Genomic DNA, 12,539 nt, shown 5'->3' on the forward strand with positions numbered 1-12,539 from the left:
CCTGCTCGTCCTCGCGCTCACGTCTGTCTGGACACAGATTTTCGTCAACATCGCATCTGATGTTCTCCCTTGCGATGCAACGGGGGAAGAACCGCCGTGCATGACGCAACCATCTGCTGTGACATCGGCACAAGCAGCATCCATTGCCTGGAGAAGGGACCTCTGGTTTAGAGCCCGATGCTCATACACCCTCCACCACCATGCACCCTTGCTCCTCTTCCTCTTCTTCTTCCTCCTCTTCCTCGAACAGGCAGTTGCCCTTGTTCGTTTACCTGGCCAGGTGCTTCCATGTTCATACTGTAAACTGTACTGAACTTTGTCAAGCCCTAGATATTTGATGGAAGCATTTATACTCCTGGATAGCACCTGTCAGCTAACTGAAATGACTGTGATTGGTGATCGGATGTGAGAAAATCCCCCTTGATGAGTAAAGTTCTAGTTGCACCTGAAAATGAAGCCGATGATCCAAGAGATCCATATTATAGTATATATACCATGATGTTTTTCATTATGTGCCTGAACGATTTTGACAGTGGAGTGAACTATTGTGCAGGTGATGATGGACACAAGGAAATGATGCCAAGATGTTTTGCAGAGAACAACCACTTGACTGAGAAGCAACAGTCAGTTTAGACCAGCCAGATGTATTCAATTGGTAATTGGGCTAACTGAAGGCAATTGTACCGAACCGTTTGCACGGATGTGCTAAATCATTTGATGCAAGCTGTAGGCAATTGTACTTGTCATTTGCAAGGAGTTTCTAAAACAATTGCAATTTGATTAAAGGAATGGGAAATTCAAATCTGTTGTGAACAAGTGCCCAGTGGTTTGGAGGTTTGCACAAGTTGTTTTGAGAATGTCATTTCTATTTCAAGAATTGAGCCAAAGCAATGGAGAAAAACTGTATATATTAATAAGTTCAAATATGTATTATATTAATTATGAAGCGCCCTGATTCTCTATCTTTAAAAGAAAAAGAAATAATAATCACTGGCCTGTTATATATACATATAAATATAACACAATACAAACAGAAATGATGTGTAAACATAAGGTTATTATTACTAATATTATCTATCCAACTGTTATTCTGAACCGTCGGGTTTTAATAGAGGGGTCTTACCACCGATGGCCGCTAGAGGGCAGTGTAGCCTCACGGTGGGCCGGTCTCAGATTGATATTCACACAGATCGTCTTTTTCTCATCTCACAGACCTATTCCTTCACAATCATCTGTTGAATAACTTGAGTGAACTTATAGAATAACGTGATGACTTCTACCGTGTGACCAAACATCTGTAATATTTACATCAAAACATCTGCTGAGACAAACAAAGGAGTGAGCCGCAATGAGCCGCAGTCATTGAGAGGAGACGCTGTGAAACCACCCGAGGACACGAGTGATGACGTCATCGCCGAGGCGTTGTGAACGAGCAACAACCAACGTGGACACGCCCACACTTACCAACTGAGTCTGGCTGGTTGCCGACTTCCTGTTCTACAAACTGGTTTCTTGGTCTGTGGCAACAATATTAATGTGTGAGATCATGGAATTATTCATGGAGTAATTGAACAACTTCTGACCTCCACATATGAATTATACTTGTAGTCTAGCTTTAAAATACAGGTTGCGTGTCGACGCGAAGAGGAGTCACAAGCTTACGCCTCTGAGCCCTCGTGCTCGTGGAGAATAACAGGAGACGGTATTCATCATCACTACTGGTTGATCGCTGACTCGGCATCTCATGTCAGATCCTGTTGTCGTGTTCCACTTGAGACAGCTGCTTTGCATCAGAGCGTCGACTTCGACCCAGAGAGTTACATGTAGAGATGGCGTCTGCAGCAGAGAGATTTATAACAACATGAAGGCATGCAGAGGGCGAGCCGGGGGAACGTTAGACTCTGTGAGGGAGAGGCTCCTGACTGACTGCTTCTACCTGCTCGGCTGCTTTAATGACAGGCAGCAAACTGGTTCAGGAGGACAAACAAATCACTGGGACAAACCTCAGCAGGCAAACTGGATTTGAGGAGGAGTTGTAGAGAAATATGGAGCAATCATCCACATCTGAGCAGCACATGAATATGTTAAAATGAAGAAAGTGAGGTGATGTAAAACATGGAGCAGGTTGTAACAGAGTCTTTGTCTGTAAATGAGGAACAAAGTTCACATTCACAGCGCTCCTCCTCCAGGAATGAAGTACAGCTTGATAAGCCCCTCCCTCTTCCTCCTGCTCTCAAACACAGGCGGCTGCACTCTGTCCACACACTTCCTGGTTCCCTCCCACTAGAGCTGACACGCCCCGTTCACTGAACCGTCACATGTTGTTCACATCAGAAGTCAAAGCAGAGTCGCTTCTGAGGAAGTGAAACTCAGACAGTCGTTGCTCCTGAGAGGTGAAAAGGAGCAGAAAGGAGTTCAGCCTCGAATCTTCGGCCCGGTGTGTGTGTGTGTGTGTGTGTGTGTGTGTGTGTGTGTGTGTGTGTGTGTGTGTGTGTGTGTGTGTGTGTGTGTGTGTGTGTGTGTGTGTGTGTGTGTGTGTGTGTGTGTGTGTGTGTGTGTGTGTGTGTGTGTGTGTGTGTGTGTGTGTGTGTGTGCGTGTGTGTGTTTCTTCTTCTTGTGATTGAGGTGGTCCCTGAGGAGGAGAGGCGGCTGTTGGACCTTGAACGCATCTTCCCAGCTTCCAGTGAGTGAACGCAACGCGGGGGAGCCGAAAGAAACATGAATCCAACTTTGAACAACCAAAACATGAACAAGGGCGACACGGTGAGTCACGTGATCTGGTCGTGTGGCCGTGTGCGTCAGGCAGGCACGTGCACAGATAGAGCCCTCGTGGTGCTGAAGCACCAGCCCCTTTGCCCTGGATGAGTAAAGTGCCCTTTTTGCTGGAGAAACATTTTTTTTATTCATCCGTATTTAAGAATTAAAGTTACTCTTTCTGTCATCAAGTCCCCCCAAATGTGTTTTATTATCCGGCGGGGCATTTATTTGAGTTCTTGTGAGAATTTCGCCCCGACATGCTCCGCGGCGCTCACGAGCCCCTCCCCCCCTCCTCTCCCTCCCCCCGCCGCGCTCCCCCCTCCTCCTCCACTTCCTCCTCCTCCTCCTCCGCGCAGGTCTCCTCGCGCCACTAAACGGGTGCACCTCCTTTTCCTCTGACCCGCAGCACACAGGCACGTGCACAGACATTTTGCGGGGCAGGTGCTCAAACCTAAAAAAAAGGGCACCCATTGCCAAAAGAAAATAATTCTGTCAGAGTTGAAGCATAAGCAGCATTACACTGATGATGCAATACATCCTCGACCTGCATTTCCTCTGGCAGCATCAGACAGCTAGCTTACATTTTCTTTATGAATAAAGATGAATTTTTCTATGGCAAGAACAGTATTAGCGTTCTGATTGGCTAATGGGTCGTCATGCCAGCCACGTATCGCCCTCCTCGCTGGTCTGATACAGACCCGTATTGCCCTCTGACCTCATTTTCAAAATGAACTATATTGATAGACATCAACAGCCAAGAGGAAATTCAGAAGCAGCGAAAATGTGTTATTGAAAGTGAAGAAGACTAAAAACTATAGTTTGGATCATTCGTGTTGTTACTTTACTGTAAATTAAAACTATTTTAGCTGAACCGTGTTGTCCGTTTTCTACAAGATTGATCGTTTTAAGACTGGAACAGACCAAACAAAGAGATAACACATAAAACAATGAGGCACAAGGATAGCATGACACCGAGAGCTAGCATTGTTAGAATAGTTTAGCTGCTATTTTCTGGCTGTGAATTCTTGTGAAATTTATAAACATACTTTCAAAATTGTCTAAACAGCATTTATACAACACAAAAAAGATTCTCTCTCTTTCTCTCTCTCTCTCTCTCAAACATGACGTCAGTAAACAGCTGCAAGGCTTTGAAATCATGGATTTCTGAGTTTTTGTTTGTTTTTTTAAGGAAACGTCGACCAGTTATGACGTCATGTTTTCAGCAGCGCTAATGTGGTTACAAAACAACGTCATGACCTGTTGGTCTGATGCTGCGGGTCAGAGGAGAAGGAGGTGCAGCCGTTTGGTGGCGTGAGGAGCACTGCGTGGAGTAGGAAGTGGAGGAGGAGGAGGGAGGGGCGCGGTGGGGGGAGGAGGAGGAGATGGGGGGGCTCGTGAGCGCCGCGGAGCAGGTCGGGGAGAAATTCTCACAAGAACTCAAATAAATGCTCCGTCGGATATTAAAACACATTTGTGGGGAGTTGATGACAGAGAGTCATTTTTATTCTGAAATACTGATGAATGAAAAAAATGTGTCTCCAGCTAAAAGGGCACTTTAGCCATCCAGGGCAAAAGGGGAGGAGCTTGAGCACCACAAGGGCGCTATCTGTGCACGTGCCTGCAGGCACACAGGTCATGACGCCGGTGTTTGTCCCCTGACGTTGTTTTGTGATCAACCACAACATTAGAGCTGCTGAAAACATGACGTCACAACTGGTCCGACGTTTCCTAAAAATTTTTTTTTTTAACTGTGATTTCAAAGCCTCGTCCAGCTGTTTACTGACGTTAGTTATGTTTAGAGAGGAGAGAGAGAAGAGAAAGAAGAGAGAGAGGAGAGAGAGAAAAGAGAGAGAGGGAGAGAGAGAGAGAAAAGAGAAAGAGGGAGAGAGAAGAGAGAGAGAATTCTTATTCCGTTCTATTCAACAGGGGCTAGTCTAGGATTTGCGTGGCCAGACTGAAAAACAAATCATAGGCTAAGGCCTCTCTTGTTCAGAGGGCCGGGCCAAATGTAGATGCGGGCCATATCCGGCCTGCGGGCCTTAGTTTGAGGACCACTGCTCTTGGCTGTTGATGTCTATCAATATCGCTCATTTTGAAAATGACGTCAGAGGGCAACACAGATCCGTATCAGACCAGGAGGGCAATACGTGGCTGGCATGACGACCCATGAGCCAATCAGAACGCTTGTACTGTTGTTGCTATATAATAATTCATCTTTATTCAAAAAGAAAATGTAAGCTAGTGGTCTGATGCTGCCCAGAGGAGACGCAGGTGGAGGATGTATTGCATCATCAGTGTATTGCTGCTTATGCTTCAACTCTGTCAGAATTCTTTTTTGGCATTGGGTGCCCTTTTTTGGGGTTTGAGCACCTGCCCCCCAAAATGTCTGAGCACGTGCCTGCTGTCAGGGCACGTTCCTCTTTTCTTCTCTTCTTTCTTTCGGGGGTGAACATGTCCTGAACTCTGTCTTGTAAACGTGACGGACTTCTGTTGGACAGGATCGATCGTGGATTTGGACCGTGACGAAGGGGGCGTGGCTGTGAGTGACGTGGATGTTTCTCTGTGTCCAGTGTTTCAGTTTTTCTCGATTGCTAAGACACATTTCTTGAAACTCAAAACAGTTTTACCTGTGCTCAAAATCAAACACTGCTCTCAAATCATAAACAAAGTGATCCATATAATATTCACTATCAAGCAGTCAGGAAACAATACACCAATAAATAGAAAACACATTGTTCAAAACATATAGTTCTCAGGGAGAAGTAGATTTTTAATCTCAGAATAAATTTCATACGAAGGAAAACATGTTTTATGAGTCGCTACACACTGATAGATTTCCTCCTGTGCTCTGCTCTCTGCATTTCTTTTGTTCTTCCTCCTCCTTGTACCCTATTGTTACAGGACTGCACTCTGCAGCTCACAGCGTGTCCTTTGTCTCTGTCAGACGGTCATTCTTGTTCTTTGTTGGGATGAAGCTGCAACCAGTCAACATGTATTGGTCCGTCCTGTCAGCGTAACCAATAGAAAGCAGGATGGTCAAGGCCCCACGGTGAGTTCATGGTCCATGATCCAGCCTTCAATGCACTGCGGGCCTCCTGCAGTCGACACTCCTCCAGTGAAGGGAGTCAACATGTCACCAACGGGCTTCTTCTGGTCTCCGGGGCGGAGCACTTCGTCCACATCACAAGCAACATGTCCTCTCCTGAGGCGCCGGGGGAAGAAGCCTCTTGTGTGTCTTTGAAGCAGCTGCAGAGAGCGGAGTCCAGAACATGTGCGACCACCGAGAGACGGGAGCATCCTGACCGCCCCCTGAACGCCGTCACCATGGCGACGCACAACATCGGCTCACATCGGGCTGAGTCCAAGTCCTGCTGCCCTCGTCGTCTGTGGACCATCACATGGTCTCTGGCTGCTGCTCCAGGGTCGCCACGGGTTACACTCTGTGTCCTCTTCCTCCTCTCCTCCTCCTCTTCCTCCTCGCCGCCTCCTCTTCCTCCTCGCCGCCCACCTCCTCCCCTCCTCACCACCTCGCCTTCCTCCTCCTCCTCGCCCACCTCGCATCGCCCTCCTCCTCCTCCTCGTGGCCCCACCTCGACACGCCCTCCTCCTCTTCCTCCTCTTCGCCCACCTTGCATACACACTTGCCCTCATCCTCTCACATTGTTTCTTCTATCCATTCCCAGACTTTCTCCTTCCCGCCTTCAACCACCTGTTTGCTCTCCACTGGCTTATTTTGGTTGTGTCACATCATTTGATACGAGTTAAATCCATTTAGAGTGATTGTGTTGATCCATGACGTGTGTTCTCTCTTTGTATTTCATCGTTGCCCCTTGTGTTCACAGTATGGATGACGTGTGCATTAGAGGGCAGAATGTGTTTTGAGACTGAGGATGTTTTAGAGTTTTGCTGAAAAGTCTAAGTGAGATCTGCAAATTGTGTTTTACCATGTGAAATAGTTTACGGTATTGACAACAGACTATTGCACAGTTGGCTAAATGAGTTCAGGCGTCTGAGAACTTTGTTCAACCAATGGGTTTTAGTGTTTTAGCAATTGAGAAAAACTGTAATGGGTTTTGACCTCTGGGTGACCTCGACCCACGTGACTGAAAGGGTCAGCACGGGTCCATTTGTGTGGGTCTAGGACTACAGATGTGTAACCTGTGGCTCTATTTTAATTATTGTAACTCAGGTTTATGGACTAGTCACCAGGTTCAGCTACAGAGCTCAATTGTTGTGGGGAAAAAACACCAAATTAAATAGTTCAGTTTTTAGGGATTCAACAAAAATCAATCAAGATCACACACATATATTTATAATAAATAATAAACTTTCAGGTGGTCAGTCATCCGTGTGGTTCACCCTGTGGGCAGCTCTCCATCTGATATCAAGTGGTGCTCCAAGTGATCATCTGCTTCATTAACGTTAACCTGCTACTCAGTCAGACTGGAAAAACATTTGTTATCCTATGGGATGTTTCAGATGCAAAACTTTGTTTTTGGATTATTAATTTTCCTATTTTTTTCACTCCCTCTTTCAGCTACTCCTCCAGGAATGAAGTACAGCTTGATAAGCCCCTCCCTCTTCCTCCTGCTCTCAAACACAGGCGGCTGCACTCTGTCCACACACTTCCCGGTTCCCTCCCACTAGAGCTGACACGCCCCGTTCACTGAACCGTCACATGTTGTTCACATCAGATGTCAAAGCAGAGTCGCTTCTGAGGAAGTGAAACTCAGACAGTCGTTGCTCCTGAGAGGTGAAATGGAGCAGAAAGGAGTTCAGCTGGATCTGGAAACCTTCTCTTGTTCCATCTGTCTGGATCTCCTGAAGGATCCGGTGACTATTCCCTGTGGACACAGCTACTGCATGAACTGTATTAAAGCCCACTGGGAGGAAGAGGAGGGGAAGAAACTCCTCAGCTGCCCTCAGTGTAGGCAGACCTTCTCACTGAGGCCTGTCCTGCTGAAGAGCACCATGTTGGCAGCTCTAGTGGAGCAGCTGAAGAAGACTGGACTCCAAGCTGCTCCTGCTGATCACTGCTATGCTGGAGCTGAAGATGTGGCCTGTGATGTCTGCACTGGGAGGAGACTGAAGGCCTTCAAGTCCTGTCTGCTGTGTCTGGCTTCTTACTGTGAGAAACTATGGAGGACTTAAAATGACTAAAGTATAAATAAATAAATAAATAAATGAATGCATGAATAAATACAAGAATAAATGAATAAATGCTTAAATAAATGTATAAATGAATAAATAAATGCTTAAATAAATGTATAAATAAATGTATAAATAAATAAATAAATGCTTAAATAAATGTATAAATAAATACAGGAATGAATAAATAAGTTATAAATCAACAAGACATCATTAAATAAATATATTTCTGCATTTCTGTATTTCTTCATTTATTTATTTCTCTATTTATGTGTCCACACGTATTTCTTCATTTATTTATGTGTGACATTTACGTGTCCGTATATTCAAATGAGCTGGGCGGTCCGAACCTCTGTCTAAAGCATGATTGGTCACAGGAGTGAAATGCACCTGGTGTGTTGTGCTCTACTACTTCTGCCTGGCACATGATGCTGAAGTTGACTCGCCAGCTCACTCACCGTTAGCAGAATTTAGCCTAGACAGCTTTTTGACTTCAGCTGTTTATCAATTCCAAGATCACTGAGTACAGACTTGTGTTCTTTTGAGTCTGGTCTTTGAATCTGGTCTTGGGAGTCTGGTTTTGGGAGTCCAGACTCTCGAGGACGCAGGACGGTCTTTCTGGTCTTGTGACGTCACCACATCAACTGTTCTGCGCATGAATTTACTCCAATTATTCACTGTAAAATAATTTACAGTGGAGTAGAATGTTGCGGTGTCCACTGTTGTTTGGCGAGGCTACAACAAATACGATAATAAATAACGTCTGTGTAGCTTTCCTGACCCAGGGTCGCTACAATATGAAGTTATGAATCTTAACCCTCAGTCAAATTGACGTAACGTTATCTTTAGTAAATAATAAACTCGTTGTGCTCTTTAGATCCTCCAAAACCTAATTATATCTTATGTTTAGCGCCTACGGAGACGTCAGAGCCAGCGGAGCATTTCAAAAGTCCTGTCGAGATCAGGCTTCTCTCGGCCACACAGCGCGCTGAGCGCCCGGAGCTCACTGGTCCTGCTGAGCAGAACCTCAAATCTCGTCGTCCTTATTAGGCTGAATCTCGATAAACCGACCACAGATTTGATGCTTAAACTACTAACTTCTCGGCTGAAAACATCCTTAAATTACATTCCGTGACTCAACAACTGTAGTATTTAGAATGTACAGACAGGACTGCATAATAAACGCTGTTGTTCGCTCACAGATCCAAGTGCTAGGGATCGATTGCTTCCTGTCTTGCTCCTGACTTGACCAATCCTGTTCAACAATGAGGTTCGGACCGCCCCAGCTCATTTGAATATAATGGACACGTAAATGTCACACATAAATAAATGAAGAAATACGTGTGGACACATAAATAGAGATATAAATAAATGAAGAAATACAGAAATGTAGAAATACATTTATTTAATGATGTCCTGTTGAGTTATAACTTATATTTATTAATTTCTGTATTTATTTCTGTATTTATACATTTATTCTTGTATTTATTTATTTATTTATACATTTATTTAAGCATTTATTTATTTATTCTTGTATTTATTCATGCATTCATTTATTTATTTATTTATACTTAAGTCATTTTGAGTCCTCCATAAGAAACACCTTCAGCGTCATTATGATTCACCTCCATTAAAGAAACACAAGCTGGTGGAGCCCTCCAACAAGCTCCAGGAGAACATCTGCTCTCGTCATAAAGAGAAGATGAAGATCTTCTGCCGTACTGATCAGCAGTGTATCTGTTACCTCTGCTTAATGGATGAACATAAAGGCCACGACACAGTCTCAGCTGCAGCAGAAAGGACCGAGAGGCAGAGAGCTGGAGGAGTCGACTCAACATCCAGCAGAGAATCCAGGACCGAGAGAAAGACCTGAAGCTGCTCCATCAGGAGGTGGAGGCCTCAACCTCTGCTGATAAAACAGTGGAGGACAGTGAGAAGATCTTCACTGAGCTGATCCGGCTCATGGAGAACAGAAGCTCTGACGTGAAGCAGCAGGTCAGATCCCGCAGACAACTGAAGTGAGTCGAGTTCAGGAGAAGCTGGAGCAGGAGATCACTGAGCTGAAGAGGAACGAGGCTGAGCTGAAGCTGCTGTCACACACAGAGGATCTCAAGCAGTTTCTCCTCCACTACCCCTCACTGTCACCACGCGCTGAGTCGCGATACACTCGTCCGGCATCGATATCCGTCCTCTGAGACACTTTGAGGACGTGACGGCGGCTGTGTCAGAAGTCAGAGATAAACTACAGGACGTTCTGGGGGACAAGTGGACAAACGTCTCACTGGCAGTGACTGAAGTGGACGATTTACTGTCTCCTTCACAAGCAGAGCCCGAGACCAGAGCTGGATTCTTAAGGTATTCATGTGACATCACTCTGGATCCAAACACAGCACACACACGTCTGTTATTATCTGATGGGAACAGAAAAGCAACATTAATGAGAGAAGATCAGTCTTATTCTCGTCACTCAGACAGGTTCACTACAAGGTATCAGGTCCTGAGTAGAGAGAGTCTGACTGGACGTTGTTACTGGGAGGTGGAGTGGAGAGGAGGAGTTATTGTAGCCGTCTCATACAAGAATATCAGCAGAACAGGGAGTATGTATGAATGTGGGTTTGGATACAATAATAAATCTTGGGCGTTATATTGTTACAATAACAGTTTTACATTTTATCACAACAAAGTCCCAACTCCCGTCTCTGGTCCTCAGTCCTCCAGATTCGGAGTGTACTTGGATCACAGAGCAGGTATTCTGTCCTTCTACAGCGTCTCTGACACCATGACTCTCCTCCACAGAGTCCAGACCACATTCACTCAGCCTCTCTATGCTGGACTTGGGTTGTATTATCCTGGAGACACTGCTGAGTTCAGTAAACTCAAATAGACAGAAGTGAGTTCAGGGACATCTGGTTAAAGTCTGTGTTTTAAGTCTGAAACTTATTTTGTTTCCATCATCGTCGCTGAGCAGACTTTTCTTCACCTGCCAATCAAACCTTGTGGGCGGGACTTGTCCATCTTCTCCTTGTTGTTGTGTAGGTGTCTGAGTTCCTGTAGGTGGCGCTCCTTCCTGTGTGTGTTGAGTCATGGAGGCTCTCACTGCTCATGATGCTCTTTGTTTACCTGAACTCATATTTATCTGCAGGGAAATGTAAAATGCTCTGAGCTCTAAATGTTTGATGAATATTGTTATTGATGTATTCTTTAATTTAAGTTTCTCTTCCTCTGCATGGGTCTTAAAGAGAGAAAGCACCAGAGCTTCTTTATCGGAGATATTTTGTTCTTAGAACTTCATGCAAATTATTATATTAATATATTTGTGAGAATAAATGTTGTTGTTGTTGTTGTTGTTTTCCCAATCAACGTACACATGATGTACTGTGTTGCATTATAATATAAAGTATCAATCAATCAGTAAATGTCTCATCGTTCTTTTCCATAACTGAGGTGGTGGTCCAACACGTCTCCCAGACTTCACTGAAGGTTTCATGTAACGTTCAGGTTCTCTCCGTGCGTCGGCTTCACTTCTCAAACCCGGAGGTCGGCTCCTCTGGAGGTCACGAGTGTGACCCTGTTTCCTGCATGTGTGTGTGCTGTGCCTTAAGTGTCTGAACCAGGGATGTGAAAGAGGTGAGCGCCCCAGCTGAGTGCTTCTGCTCTTCCGTCCACTGTGTCCTGACTCACGGTGTCGCTGTGGAAGCGAGGCGCCAACCCTCTGGTTCCCCTCAGGAAACACCCAGAATGCACTGGGGCCAGAGGCCACTGGACCGGAAACACAAGACTCATAGACGGGTGGAGTCACTTCTACATTTAATACATGCATCAAAGTGCACAGACAAGAAAGTAAAGCATGTGGGGTTAAATAAAAACATAACGTATACAGTCACACAATGTGTTGGTCATTTAGGAGTCACGCCCACTTACACTAAATAAAATGTACCTGTTGACAGCAACAATAAAAGGCCCACGCTAAGATGGCTGCTCTCTCACTGTGTGCTCTCAGGTGTGTGACTACAGGAAGAAAGGCCCAGGTGAGCTTCCAACTCCCTTTTATAGGCTCCGCCCCTTTCACACTTAGGATAATAAAGGAAAATAAAATAAAAATATCACTGTATTTTAAAGGATAAAACATTATTAGTTTTAATCTGCAATCCACTGACAGAACAGGTGCCTCACTTGACTCAACACCAACATGTCCGTGTTGAAGCAGCTGCTGAACATTGCCAGTCGGTGTTCATTTAGGACAGCAACTTCATCTTCAAACCCGGTACTTTTGGAGACGGCTTAATCCCATCCAGTTCAAGAAGAAGTTTTTTAAAAACTTCAAATGTGTAGCGCAATGCTGGTGGGTAAGCGAGGTTCATGGCGTAAATAAGCCCCATCAGCAACATGCAAGCTTTGGCACGCTGCCGCATCCCGCCAACATCTCCTCGCCTTCAAGGAGGATCGATACCTCAACGGGATCTTCTCCATCGTTGCCACGGACAACCACGATCTTCACGATGTGTTGAGTTGCATCACTGCGGCTGTCCACCTGGATATAACATAGAATAAGAATTTAGACAATAAACAAATAAATAAACTTACCAGGCAGTCTTCAAATAACGCCTCCTCTTTCTCACCAAGGTACAGGATAA

At 45.1% G+C, this 12,539-nt stretch overlaps 1 pseudogene; it reads left to right on the forward strand.

Annotated features, from left to right (window-relative positions):
• The first annotated feature begins 2,584 nt into the window (after positions 1-2,584).
• On the forward strand, positions 2,585-11,301 carry LOC130198267 (tripartite motif-containing protein 16-like; annotated as a pseudogene).
• The last annotated feature ends 1,238 nt before the right edge of the window (positions 11,302-12,539 follow it).

Source organism: Pseudoliparis swirei, chromosome 8 (genome assembly GCF_029220125.1).
Source record: "Pseudoliparis swirei isolate HS2019 ecotype Mariana Trench chromosome 8, NWPU_hadal_v1, whole genome shotgun sequence".
NCBI lineage: Eukaryota > Metazoa > Chordata > Actinopteri > Perciformes > Liparidae > Pseudoliparis > Pseudoliparis swirei.